Source organism: Neofelis nebulosa, chromosome 9, assembly GCF_028018385.1.
Source record: "Neofelis nebulosa isolate mNeoNeb1 chromosome 9, mNeoNeb1.pri, whole genome shotgun sequence".
Classification (NCBI taxonomy): Eukaryota; Metazoa; Chordata; class Mammalia; order Carnivora; family Felidae; genus Neofelis; species Neofelis nebulosa.
The window spans coordinates 25970467-25983717 of record NC_080790.1 but is presented as its reverse complement, the minus strand read 5'-3'; positions in this window follow the sequence as shown (position 1 = coordinate 25983717).

Sequence of the window (13251 nt, the reverse complement as noted above, 5' to 3'; positions counted from 1 at the left end):
GTTTTTCATAGTATTCCCTGATAATTGCTTGTATTTCTGAGGGACTGGTTGTAATAATTCCATTTTCATTTGTGATTTTATCTATTTTGGTCATCTCCCTTTTCTTTTTGAGAAGCCTGGCTACAGATTTATCAGTTTTGTTTATTTTTTCAAAAACCAACTCTTGGTTTCATTGATCTGTTCTACATTTTTTTTAGATTCTATATTGTTTATTTCTGCTCTGATCTTTATTATTTATCTTCTTCTGCTGAGTTTGGGGTGTCTTTGCTCTTCTGCTTCTATTTCGATTAGGTGTGCTGTTAGATTTTGTATTTGGGATTTTCTTGTTTCTTGAGATAGGCCTGGATTGCACTCTCAGGACTGCCTTCGCTGCATCCCAAAGCGTTTGGATTGTTGTATTTTCATTTTCATTTGTTTCCATATATTTTTTAATTTCTTCTCTAATTGCCTGGTTGACACACTCATTCTTTAGTAGGGTGTTCTTTAACCTCCATGCTTTTGGAGGTTTTCCATACTTTTTCCTGTGGTTGATTTCAGGCTTCATAGCATTGTGGTCTGAAAGTACACATGGTATGATCTCAATTCTTGTATACTTATGAAGGTCTGTTTTGTGACCCAGTATGTGATCTGTCTTGGAGAATGTCCCATGTGCACTCAAGAAGAAGGTATATTCTGTTGCTTTGGGATGCAGAGTTCTAAATATATCTGTCAAGTCCATCTGATCCAATGTATCCTTCAGGGCCCTTGTTTCTTTGTTGATTCTGTCTAGATGATCTATCCATTGTTGTAAGTGGTGTATTAAAATCCCCTGCAATTACCACATTCTTATCAATACGGTTGCTTATGTTTGTGATTCATTATTTTATATATTTGGGGGCTCTCATATTTGGTGCATAGACATTTCTAATTGTTAGCTCTTCCTGATGAATAGACTCTGTAATTATATAATGCCCTTCTTCATCTCTTGTTACAGCCTTTAATTTAAAGTCTAGTTTGTCTGATACAAGTATGGCTACTCCAGCTTTCTTTTGACTTCTAGGAGCATGATAGCTAGTTCTCCATCCCCTCACTTTCAATCTGAAGGTGTCCTCAGGTCTAAAATGAGTCTCGTGTAGACAGCAAATAGGTCTTGTTTTTTTATCCATCCTGATACCCTATGTCTTTTGGTTGGAGCATTTAGTCCATTTTGTATTCAGTGTTATTATTGAAAGATATGGGTTTAGAGTCACTGTGATGTGTGTAGGTTTCATGCTTATAGTGGCGTCTCTGGTAGTTTGTGGTCCTTGCAACATTTCACTCACAGAGTCCCCCTTAGGATCTCTTATAAAGGGATGGCTTAGTGGTGACGAATTCCTTCAGTTTTTGTTTGTTTGGGAAAACCTTTATCTCTCCTTCAATTCTGAATGACAGACTTGCCAGATAAAGGATTCTCGGCTGCATATTTTTTATGTTCATCACATTGGAAATTTCCTGCCATTCCTTTCTGGCCTGCCAAGTTTCAGTAGATAGGTCTGCCACTTCTCTTATAGGTCTACCTTTGTAAGTTAGAGCCTGTTTATCCCTAGCTGCTTTCAGAATTTTCTCTTTATCCTTGTATTTTGTCAGTTTCATTATGATATGTCATGCAGAAGATCGATTCAAATTATGTCTGAAGGGAGTTTTCTGTGCCTCTTGGATTTCAGTGCCTTTTTTCTTCTCCAGATCATGGAAGTTGTCAGCTATGATTTGTTCAAGTACATCTTCAGCCCCTTTCTTTCTCTCTTCTTCTTCTGGAATTCCTATGATATGGATATTGTTGGGTTTCATTGCATCACTTAGTTCTCTAATTCTCCCCTCATACTCCTGGATTTTTTTAATCTCTTTTTCAGCTTCCTCTTTTTCCATCATTTTATCTTCTAATTCACTTATTCTCTCCTCTGCCTCTTAAATCTGTGCTATGGCCGCCTCCATTTTAATTTGCACCTCATTTATAGCATTTTTTTTAGTTCCTCATGCCTATTTCTTAATTTCTTGATCTCTGTAGCAGTAGATTCTCTGCTATCCTCTATGCTTTTTTCAAGCCCAGAGATTAACTTTGTGACTATTATTCTAAATTCTTGTTCCGTTATATTGCTTCAATTGGTTTGGATCAATTCTTTACCTGTCACTACTTCCTGGAGTTTCTATTGAGGAGAATTCTTCAGTTTTGTCATTTTGGGTAGTGTCTGAGGTAGCTCCAAACTGCAGGGCACTTCCGCTGTGCTGTCCGGAGTAACTTGTATTGTTGGGTGCGGCCATAGTCAGACCCAGTGTCTGCCCCCAGCCCACCACTGGGCCACAGTCAGACTGGTGTGTACCTTATCTTCCCCTCTTCCAGGGGCAGGACTCACTGTGGAGTGGTGTGGCCCCTGTCCAGTCTACATGCACACTGCCATGCTTGTGGTGCTGCTTCAATGGGATCTGGCCAAGGGCAAATTAGACGGGGTGGATCCATAAGCTGCACAGGGGTGGGAGGGGCAGGCTTAGCTCGCTTTGTTGTCATTGGTCCCCTGCAGGAGGGGCCCTAAAGCACCCATATTAGTTTTTAAAAACTCTTTAAAAAATAGAAATTTGGGTCAAGAAATAGAATATTGAAAGAACCTGAGAATAAGGTGAGTAAAGTTGCTGCTCTATAGTATAACATAGTATATACAATTGTTGATGGACATTTGGTTTAAGTCTCATTGTTGGATATTACATAAAACATGGCTAAGAAGCACATGTCTCACATGTGTAAGTACTTCTGTAGGGTATATAATCAAGAGTATAATTGCTCAGTCATAGGTTGGGCATATCTTCAATTTGAATAAATAATGATAAACATCTTCAAAGATAGTAGAACAAATTTAATCTCTCACTAGACATCTATGAAACCCCATTTGCACACAACTTTACCAACATTTGATATTGTTAAATTTCAAATTTTAGCCTTGATGAAATAACAGAAAATATATATGTTGGTCTATGTCCCCCCATTCCAGAATTTAGGCATAAAGCTCCAAAAACCCTTGTACATAATTTCCTAAGTGATAGAATCACTAGGAGCAATTTTTTTGTTTTAATATTTGGTCAATCGTTTATTTTCAAGTTTGCTATTATAGATGGTGCTACAATTAAAATGATAAAATATAGTGAAAATATTTTTTTTTTCAACTTTTTTTTAAATTTATTTTTGGGACAGAGAGAGACAGAGCATGAACGGGGGAGGGGCAGAGAGAGAGGGAGACACAGAATCAGAAACAGGCTCCAGGCTCCGAGCCATCGGCCCAGAGCCTGACGCGGGGCTCGAACTCACGGACCGCGAGATCGTGACCTGGCTGAAGTCGGACGCTTAACCGACTGCGCCACCCAGGCGCCCCTGAAAATATTTTTTAAAGGATTAAAATAAATGGAGACATATGCCATATTTATGCATAAGGAGATTCCTTGTTGCAAACATGTCACTTTTCCTTGAGTTGATTCTTAGATTCAGTTCATTTCTCAAACAAACAAACAAAAACTCAGCAAGCTTGTTAATCACATTTTATTTGATTGAAATAGTTTTTGCATCCCAGTGGGATAAGTGATTTACTCAAAGATTCTCAATAGATATAGTGCCATTAGGTGAAAGTTGTTTGGGGAAGGGTATTTACACAATGCCAAGGTATGCCACAGTTTGTTTGCTAATTGCAAAGGGAAATGCACTTTTACAATGGAGAGTTCTGTCAGTCTCTCTTTTACCAGGAAACAAACCAAGTATCAATAATGGTGGGACAGGGGCACCTGGGTAGCTCGGTCAGTTAAGCGTCCAACTTAGGCTCAGGTCTCATCTCACCGTTCATGAGTTCAAGTCCTACATTGGGCTCTGTGCTGACAGCTCATAGCCTGGAGCCTGCTTCTGATTCTGTGTCTGCCTCTCCTCTGCTCATGCTCTGTCTCTCAAAAATGAGTACACATTAAAAAAAATTTTGAAGAAAATAATGGTGGGACAATCCATTATGGTGTGACTCATGATGTGATGCAGTATAAAGAACCCAGTGATAACTATAATGTATGTGTGCCCAAAGTATTTAATATGAACTTAACCACACTTTTAAGACCAATTTCCCACTTACAGGGAATATAGGATATAGAGGAAAAAAATTAAATAACACTATCTAGAAATTATCAGACAAACTTGATAGCTAAAAAGTCAATGTTATGAAAAAAATGGCAAGGGGACTATTCTAGAATACAAGAAACTTAAGAGCCATAATAATCAAATATGATATGATGACGTATGTGCCTTGATTGGATCTGGGTACAAAAAATTACTACTTTTTAAAGACATTTTTGGATAATTGGGGAAATTTAAATATGGGCTAAATATGAGATGAATATAGGGAATTGCTAATTTTCTTAGGTTTGATAATTGCATTCTAGTTTTGGAGGAGGATACTCTTAGTAAATTAACACTGAAATACTTAAGAGTGAAGTGCCATAATGCTTATTATTTTCAAATGTGTAGAAATGAAAATAATCTTTACAAATATATTCATATATGTATAAAGCAAATTTGGGATATATTAAAAATTAGTGAATCTAGCTTGTGATTATACAGGTGATCATTGCACTATTTTTTCTGTATGTTTGAAGTTTTCCCCAAAATTATAGAAAAAACACATCAAATTAGATTATGAAAATTTCAATGGGACTTTTCATAGAACTTAGCAAGTTAATTCTAAAATTTAGATGGAAGGGATGCCTGGGTGGCTCAAATGGTTAAGTGTCTGACTCTTGATTTCAGCTGAGATATTATGGTCGTGAGATCGAGTCCCTCAATGGGCTCTGTGCTGGGCACCGAGTCTGCTTAAGATTCTCTCCCCCTCTGCCCCTTCCTCACTCGAGTGCATGCTGTCTCTCTCAAAAAAACAAAAGATACAAAATCCTTAATAACAATAAAGGACTGAAATATTACTATATTAATTTTATGAATCTGTATACATAAAAAATCATAAAATGAAGAGACATAACAAACTGGAAGAATTTATTTCCATGCATATAACACAAATAAAAGGGAAGAAATGTGAAATGCAACAAAAAACCAAACAACTTCTAAAAATCAGTGAAAAAAAGTTAACCCAACAGAAAGGCAGACAAAAAATGTGAGTATTTTTGATAGAGAGGTTGAATGAAGTTGAACATTCATTTTTGAATGTCTCTGTTCTGAGCCCAGCATAGGGTGATAAGTAAACAAAACAAATAAATAGCTTTGCTCTTGAACAACTAACATTTTAGTGGATAACACTGGTAAAGAGAAATAAGAACTCAAAACTGAAATAGAAACTGAGTCAATAGTGTGGTGGAAAGAGTGCAGGCTCTGTGGTCAAACTCCTAGATACAATCTCAGCTCCTCTGAATGGCATCTCATGTGCATTCCTCTGGTTCTCTAAGCTTCCATTTCCTCTTTTGGGAATAAAAACACCTGCCCCATATGGTTGTTGAGGAAGTTAAATGAGATAATGATACATGCAAAGCACTTAGCATGATGCTTGTTATGTAATAATTACCCAATAAATATTAGATCTTCTTAATCTTCTATGATTAATAACAATCCCACAGAATGGGTGTAACTCAATTAAATTCTGAAACCACCATTTCAGAACATTTTGCAACACATTTGCACCAGCAGTGCTGGCAACTGGACTCTGGATTCTGCAGCTGCCCTAGTTGTTCCCGGAAACTCAGCTGTTGCAAAGTCAAGTTCAGTTCCTTACAGAAAAAGCCAAACATCCACTAATAGAGCAGGACATTGATGAGCTCACTAGTGAGAATAGATAAAATGAGAAGAGAATCCAGAGAGAAGAGTGTCTCTAAGAACATCAACCTCTAAGAGATCAACAGAGACAGTGAATCCCATAGAAGACACTGAAAAGCAGTAGCAAAGAGTTGGAGAGACAGTTGGCAGGGCAGTGATTTGACGCTAAGGGAAGAAAGGGCTCTGGGATGGGGTGGTTAATTAACAGTGCAGATGCTGTTGAGAGGAGCAGTAAGGACTCACAAATGTCTTCTGGGCTTAGCAAGAAGGAGGTTGTTTGTGACCTTGCTGAAAATGCTTTTTCAGGGTTGGGATGAGGGTAAGGAGGGGAACAGAAGCCAGATTACTATGGGCTGTAGAATGAGTGGGAGGTAAGGATAGAAGTAGTTGAGTTTAGACAACTCACAAGAGTGTTGGTAGGGAAGGGAAGGAGAGAACCAGAAGGACATGAACTCAAGATACCTCAGGGAGTTTATTTTGTTTTGCTTAAAGTTGGGAGAGATTTGAGGACGTTTAAATGCAGATGTGAAAGAATCTGAAGAAATGAAAAGTTTGGGGAGTGGAAGCAAGAGATGATACAGAGATGATAAGCTCCTGAGGAAGAGGAGCAAATGTGTATGGAGAGTCTAGTGTCCTAGAGTCTGAAAAATAACAGGTGGTCCCTGACTTCCACAAAATATTGACTCAAGGAAAGTTGTTTTACCTCTCTCTTCCACTCTCTCCTCTTTGCCCAAAGTAGTAACTTCTTTTAATTGGAAAACAAGGAGGACTGAATTTAATAAATATGTCCAACTTTAGATTTTATGCTATGAAATATAAGGTAATAAGAATGTTCTAAATGTTCTAAATCCTGAATGCTGTCACCTGTGACATGTTCTGAGAACTACCTCTCGAATGGTAGCATATAGTCATGAACAGAATTAGGGAGAGGCACATGAGAGACCTCAAAGATACTAATAATGCTCTTTTTCTGACAGTGGATGACAGGCACAGAAATGTTAGTTGTACTATTTTTCTTTATAGTTACTCTATTATATGTGCTTGATATTTAATAAGAACAATTTAAAAATTGCTTTATAATACAGCAGAAGATGTGTCAGCATTTAATGTTTCAGTTCTTAGATTGGAGAGTGGGCTCTTGAGTATGTGTTTTATATGCATACACATTATACACATACATCTACACTTTTGTATCTTATCAGATCTTAGAAAACATAGTCATTGAAAAACCAGAGAGAGGCAAGTCCTCCATGAACTTGGTGATGATTATCAGTTTGGTAATCTTAATTAGGAAATTCCTGCTTCTGTGTGGGGATAGCTTCAGGGAGATCAGAAGGAATGAGTGGGAGGAAGAATTTGCTTCTGAGTCAGAGTTCTACAGTATTTGCATTGACCTTTGTGAGCTGTCATTGGTTGCCAGAGGTGAGGCCATGTAAGCCTTGGGACAAGTGATTGGGGCCACTGGTTCCAGGTGACAGACTGGGTCAAGGCTGATGTAACTTATGTGCCCTTACTTGGTCTCTATCTCCCTGTTGTGCCCACTGCCTCCCAGGAAACTTCAAGGCCATTTTTGGCCCCAGGGCTACTTCTTGGATCATGGCTGCCTGCTCAGAGGCCCCTGGTCTTCCTTCCTGTGGACCTGAGAGTCCAGTCTGCTTTCTTCTCTTATACAGCATCACCTCCTCTAGTCCTTGATGTTCCCTGCACTGAAAACTGACTATGAAACAGGATGGGTTTCTTCAACTTCTTCAAAAGTAACCACCAAGTTCCCTTTTATTTTAGCTTTTTCTCTTTTAATCACTCCAAGCAAACAGGCAGGAGAGAACCCAAATTCTAGAAGTGGGGAAACAGAGGATCTTGAAATCCTTCAGCCTTCTTCTGGAGCTGGATCCTGGTCTGTAGCCCCTGATTTCCTTCTGAAACGCTCTGCTTTCTCTTTTAAATTGAGATGTGGATAGGTGGGTTTGACCTCCCACTTCCAGATGCTCCATGGAGGCCCAGATGGCTGCCATGAAAATGGCATGCTCACATCCGTGGTCTGGAGCATAACTGAGAGAAGGCCCCAACGACTGCCCCTTCAGCTTGCCACCACTGCTGCAGCTCATGTTTCCTACAGGCTCCTTCTCATCAGTGACCGGTTGATGGTGGGCTTCCTGAGGCTGGGCCATTCAGGGGAGATGTAGCTGTCTGCTACCAGTGACTCTGGTACAAGGATTCCCCACTGACTTGGCTGAATCTTTTTTGGAACTTCTTGGAAATCTGAAACTCTTGCAAGCCAGCCCTCGTCTCTTGTCTCTCTCCTTCCATAAGTGCCAGACCTGCATTCTCGCCTTCTCATGCTCCCTACATATCACTCTTCCATTTTGAATCCCATCTTGCTGTCTGCTTCTTGGCAAACCTTAATTAATTAGCTAATTAATTAACTAACACACTCCCTCTTTGGTAGCACAGAGGCCCATGGGAACAACATAAATAGGATCAAGATGTCCCTTCTGGAATTTAGGTTGCTGAGATGCTTCAGTGTGGGGTACACACATCTTCATGACTTAGGTGGAGATGTGATATCCTAGGGGCTTTATTACATTTCCCTGTGTATCTGGGACTCAAAGTCATCCCTCAGCCCTTTGTCAGAGACCTGGAGCCTAGAGGCTGGTGCTGGAGGAGGAACCAGCAGCAGGAGTGGCAAGAAGCCCAGGCAGGTCTGGCTCCATCTCTGGGGGTGCTGGAGCAGACCCTGGTGCACCAGTGTCCAGGTAGAGAGGCAGAGGATCAGAGCATACCAGGCAGTATGGAAGTGTCTGGGCAGGTGGAAGATGGCTGAGGTGGGGGGTATGACAAATAGCACCCTCCCTCTCAGGGATGAGCCCAAGACTTGTATCCCTAAAGACAGAAACAGAGTTGATCCCTGGTCCCTGGGGAACTGGACAATAAATATCTGGGAGAAAATGGACACAGTTACCGGCCAGGTTGGTTCAGGGGCATCATTGGCCTTGCAGCATGAAGACAGGGCTCCTTGGCTATTCTCCTGAGTAGGAGAAAAAGTAGAATCAGAGGCTAAGGTAGAATGAGAATGGGGTTGGTGGAGGGAGGGAAAGAGGGGCCCAGGAGCAGAGGGGTCACTACAGGAGTGGGGAGGGGTGGCTGCTGGTTAGGTACGAGGCTGTGCTGTGAACCTGTGGGAGACCACAAGACGACCATATGCTGTATTCGTGGGGGGCCCGGTGGGGGGCACTGGGCAGGCTTAATTGGGGTATGTGCTACTCTGTGATAGTGGTCAGCTGAGGTCTGTGTTTTGATGGGCATGACAGGCATGTGGACATTTTCCAAAGTGCCATGATTGGTTCAGTCAGCCCTTGAGCAGTACTGTGAGCTGGAGAGGCTTGAAGGGCCCGGACAGATGTTGAAAGTCCCTGATAATGAAAAATGAGGACATTTGTGCACCAACTGCTTTCTGTAGCTGTTAATCCCAGTCTCCTTTTCAAATCCATCTTCAGTCCTAACTGCTGCAAATGGGAAAACCAATGCGCTAAGCCTCCTCCCCGACTCAGGCTTCACAAAGATACACACAGCCAAAAATCTCTAGATGGGGAGGAAGGAGTAGCCACGCCCTCTGTAATGCAGGTGCTTCTCTGCAATGCCCAAATATACAGACCTGGCTGAGGGACAGCAGAACTGGTGTGGGAACTGGACAAATTCCAGACAGCACAGGGGTGCTAGTGGCAGGCAGTGGGCAGGGAGAGGGGGGCGGTTATCCCAAAGAGGTAAATCAGAAAAACAACACTTCCTGTGGTTCCTCCTGAAATCACGACTTCCTGCTTCTGCCTTCTTTGGGCCTGCTGTGGCTGCTGGCTTCATGACACATCAGGAGGAGGGGCGTTGAGGGTGTTGATGCTAGTTAAGTATTTGGATTCCCAGGTCTCTCTTCCATGCATGCTGCTTTCTAATCTTGAGATGATGACTCTAGAGTCTTTTTTAATGGTCCTGTTTAGGAGACAGAGGCACAGAGGAAAGTGCATCCTAAATCTGGGGATTCGGCTTGCTGACCTACTCTTCCATTGGCCCTCTGCTGAAAATGTGTCTTTTGATTTGTGCCTGGTGATTTCCATCCATGGTATGATTGCAGACTTTGTTGTAACCTGTGGGCACCTTACTGTGATAGAAATATAGAATGTTGCATGTAACTCAAAGGACCATTTCAAAAGTCAGGGAAGAGGACAAGTGCCAGCTATTTTCTAGGTACCATGCCTGACATTTAACCACATTATCTCATTTATTTGTCAGAGCCACCACAGGTAGGTAATACTATTTCCTTTTACACAGTAGGAAAATCAGGTTCACATAGGTTAAGTTAACTCAGCTCAAATCTTAGCTCTGCTAAGACTTATTTGAACACCCTTTGGTGGACATTAAAGCCCTCAACCTTTCTGTTCTCAAAGAAGGGCTACATCGCTTTTGAGATCAGCAAGGCACTTCATCTTGGGAGGAGGAAACAAAAGCCCTGAGGTGTGAAGTGCCTTGCTGAAAGTCACACGGGGAATTATAGTAGGTTTGCGGTGGGTCTCAGGACTCCTAGGTTCCGTTCTGGGGCTCTTTTTGTCCAGCTGTGCAGGTGCCTGACTGTGACAGGAACCCAGGATCCTGTGAGCCCCACTGACATCTCCTGCATAGGGTTCTTCCTGGTGGAAGTCCCTCCCATGGAGTTTGTACTCTGGACCATGTTCTGCCCTTCTCGGTTAGCTCCACTGGCCGAACTCAAGCCTGTGTCTCACTGCCAAGATCTCAGACCTTTATATATAATCTGTCTCTCATTTGCTATTTCCCATACATGAGAATAGGAAAAGTACTTCACCCTTGAACAACACAGGTTTGAACTGCAAGGGTCCACTTCTATGTGGATTTCTTTGGATAGACGCTGTACAGTACTGTAAATGTCTTTTTATTATGATTTTCTTCATAACATTATCTCTTCTCTAGCTTACTTTATTGTAAGAACACAATATGTAATACATACAAAATACGAAACAGATGTTAATTGTTTATGTTCTTGGCAAGGCTTCCGGTCAACAGTAGGCTATTAGTAGCTAAGTATTTGAGGAATCAAAAGTTATATGCAGGTTTTTGACTGTGCGGGGGTCAGTGCCCCTAATCCCTGAGTTGTCCAAGGATCAACTGCACCTCGAAGCAGACATTTATGAGTCAGCTCATTTAGATGAGGTTTTAACAAAAGTTTCTCTTGAAATAGAAGTCAGGCTTTTTGTTTTAATGGTTGTCTACGAAGACTTATTCTCATTTATAAAGTAAAAGAGGAAGGTTGCCAGGTGGAGGCAGAGAATGTGGAGAAGTAAACAACTCAGTGGGCAGCAGGCTGTGTTCTTTGACCCGGCAAACTCCCTCGGGGTCACGGTTTGTGCCCAGCAGCCTGGGGACACCGTGGGGACCATGGACCTGCACATTCTTCCTCCTCACCCCCATTCCACAACCTCACAGTGTTCTGGGAATATGTTTTGAGCTTTCTTCTTTCCACACCTTCTCTCATGAAGTCCCCTCTGCCAGGGATGCCCTCCCTGATTTTCTCCTCAATTCCTATTCTGCTGTTCTAAAACCAAGTGCAAGTGCTGCCTCTTTCATGAACACTTTTATATATATATATATCTCACATGATAACTGCTCTCCCCTGTCAGACTTCCCAGTGCTTGGTGTCTCTTATGCTGTTCCACTAAATGTTGCCCTGCTTTGTGCTGCCGTCACTTTCTGTCTTAGCTGCAGCAGCAGGGACACCGTACTGAATCTGACAACTGGGTCTTTGACATGAGGCCTGTACTTAAAACCCTTGGATGGCCTTCCACGACCTAATTTCTCAGTGCCTTTCATGTGAAGAACCTTATAGTTACTCTCCCACCGTCCTCAACTTCTTCCCTTCTTTATGCAGTTCTCTCAGGGGAGAACCCTTTCATCGAGTGGTCATTTTAGAGCATATGGTGGAGTGTTGGCACAAAAGGAAATCCTGTTTCTTTCTTGGTCAGGGTCCATTTGGAATCCTGGAAGAGTAACTCCTGTCCTCTGTTGACCAAGGACAAATGGAGTCACTTATGTTAAGGGACTTGGTTTTCACTGGGCTAACTGTATTTCTGTGCCAGAAACTGTGCAACTGGCCAGCTTGTAGAGGAGGCAAAGACAAGAGAAAGAATAGAAAGGGAGGGTCTCTGGGAGGAGGGCCAAGTGCTCCTCAAAAGGAATTTAAGAGAAATCTCGGGACAGACAAGGATGAGGAAGCTGAAACCAGGAGGGACAGTTCAGGGGAGCTGAAGCCCGAAGCTGCATACTCAGAGATTTGCTAATTCTCAGAGGGGAAAGTGGTGCAACAATTCAGCTTCATTCAGAGTCACAGGGATCCAGGCAGAAGAGGCTTGACTATCTAAGAGGTTAAGAGGGCTAAGAGAACTTTCACAGCTTTGGACTGGAAGGGGACCTAGAAAAGGAAAACACCATGTAAGGTGATAACCCTTGTGAAAAAGAAAACCACAGGTCCTCAACAGAGTCACTCATGTTGAGGCATCACATCAGTAAACAAAGATTTAATACCTAACCCAGTTTCACTTTCACCTCCTCCCCTGGGAATGTAATCTTTAGCCAGCCAAACTGGAGTTTCCTTGTCAATACTAGGAAGTAATCTACTGAAGGACCCCTACTCTTCCCCTTAGGAGGCTCACCTGGCCTAAAGCAATGCATTCTTTGCCAGCAATCTCCTCCCACCCCTTTATTTTACTTTTTTAAAATATAATTTATTGTCAAGTTAGCTAACATACAGTGTATACAGTGTGCTCTTGGCTTCGGGAGTAGATTCCCATGATTCATCGCTTACATACAACACCCACTGCTCATCCCAACAAGTACCTTCCTCAATACCCATCACCCTTTTCCCCCTCTCCCTCACCCCCACATCAACCCTCAGTTTGTTCTCTGTATTTAAACCTTTCTTTTCTGCAACTTGACAGAGGTCCTTTCTGTTTGCTAGATGGGATGCTGCCGGATTCATGAATCCTTTACTGAAGCGAATTAATCTTCAAATTTACTTGATTCAATTTTGTTTTATAACACCTAGAACTCTGAATTTACCTAATTTTAACTGCACTGGGTAGTTTCTACACCCATAATTTCCTAACAAGACTATAAAGTAACTTGTGGACTGAACAGTTCATTGCTAGAAAGGCCACGGTGAAGGGAGAACTGAGGGAGAGAAGGCCCTGCAGTTCTGACTGATGCAGACAGACCCAAAGGGTAGATGAAGTGACTTCAGGGTTTCCTGCATCATGTCTCTCGGCAGGCAGTGTCCAGCATGTTCCCAAATGACAGGGCCCCCCCCCTGCACACTTCTTGAGGATGCCCAGATCTGGACGATTTGATCTGGAACCATCTAGTTGTATTATAGCCCACCCCTGTGTTGTGTCCCACCTATG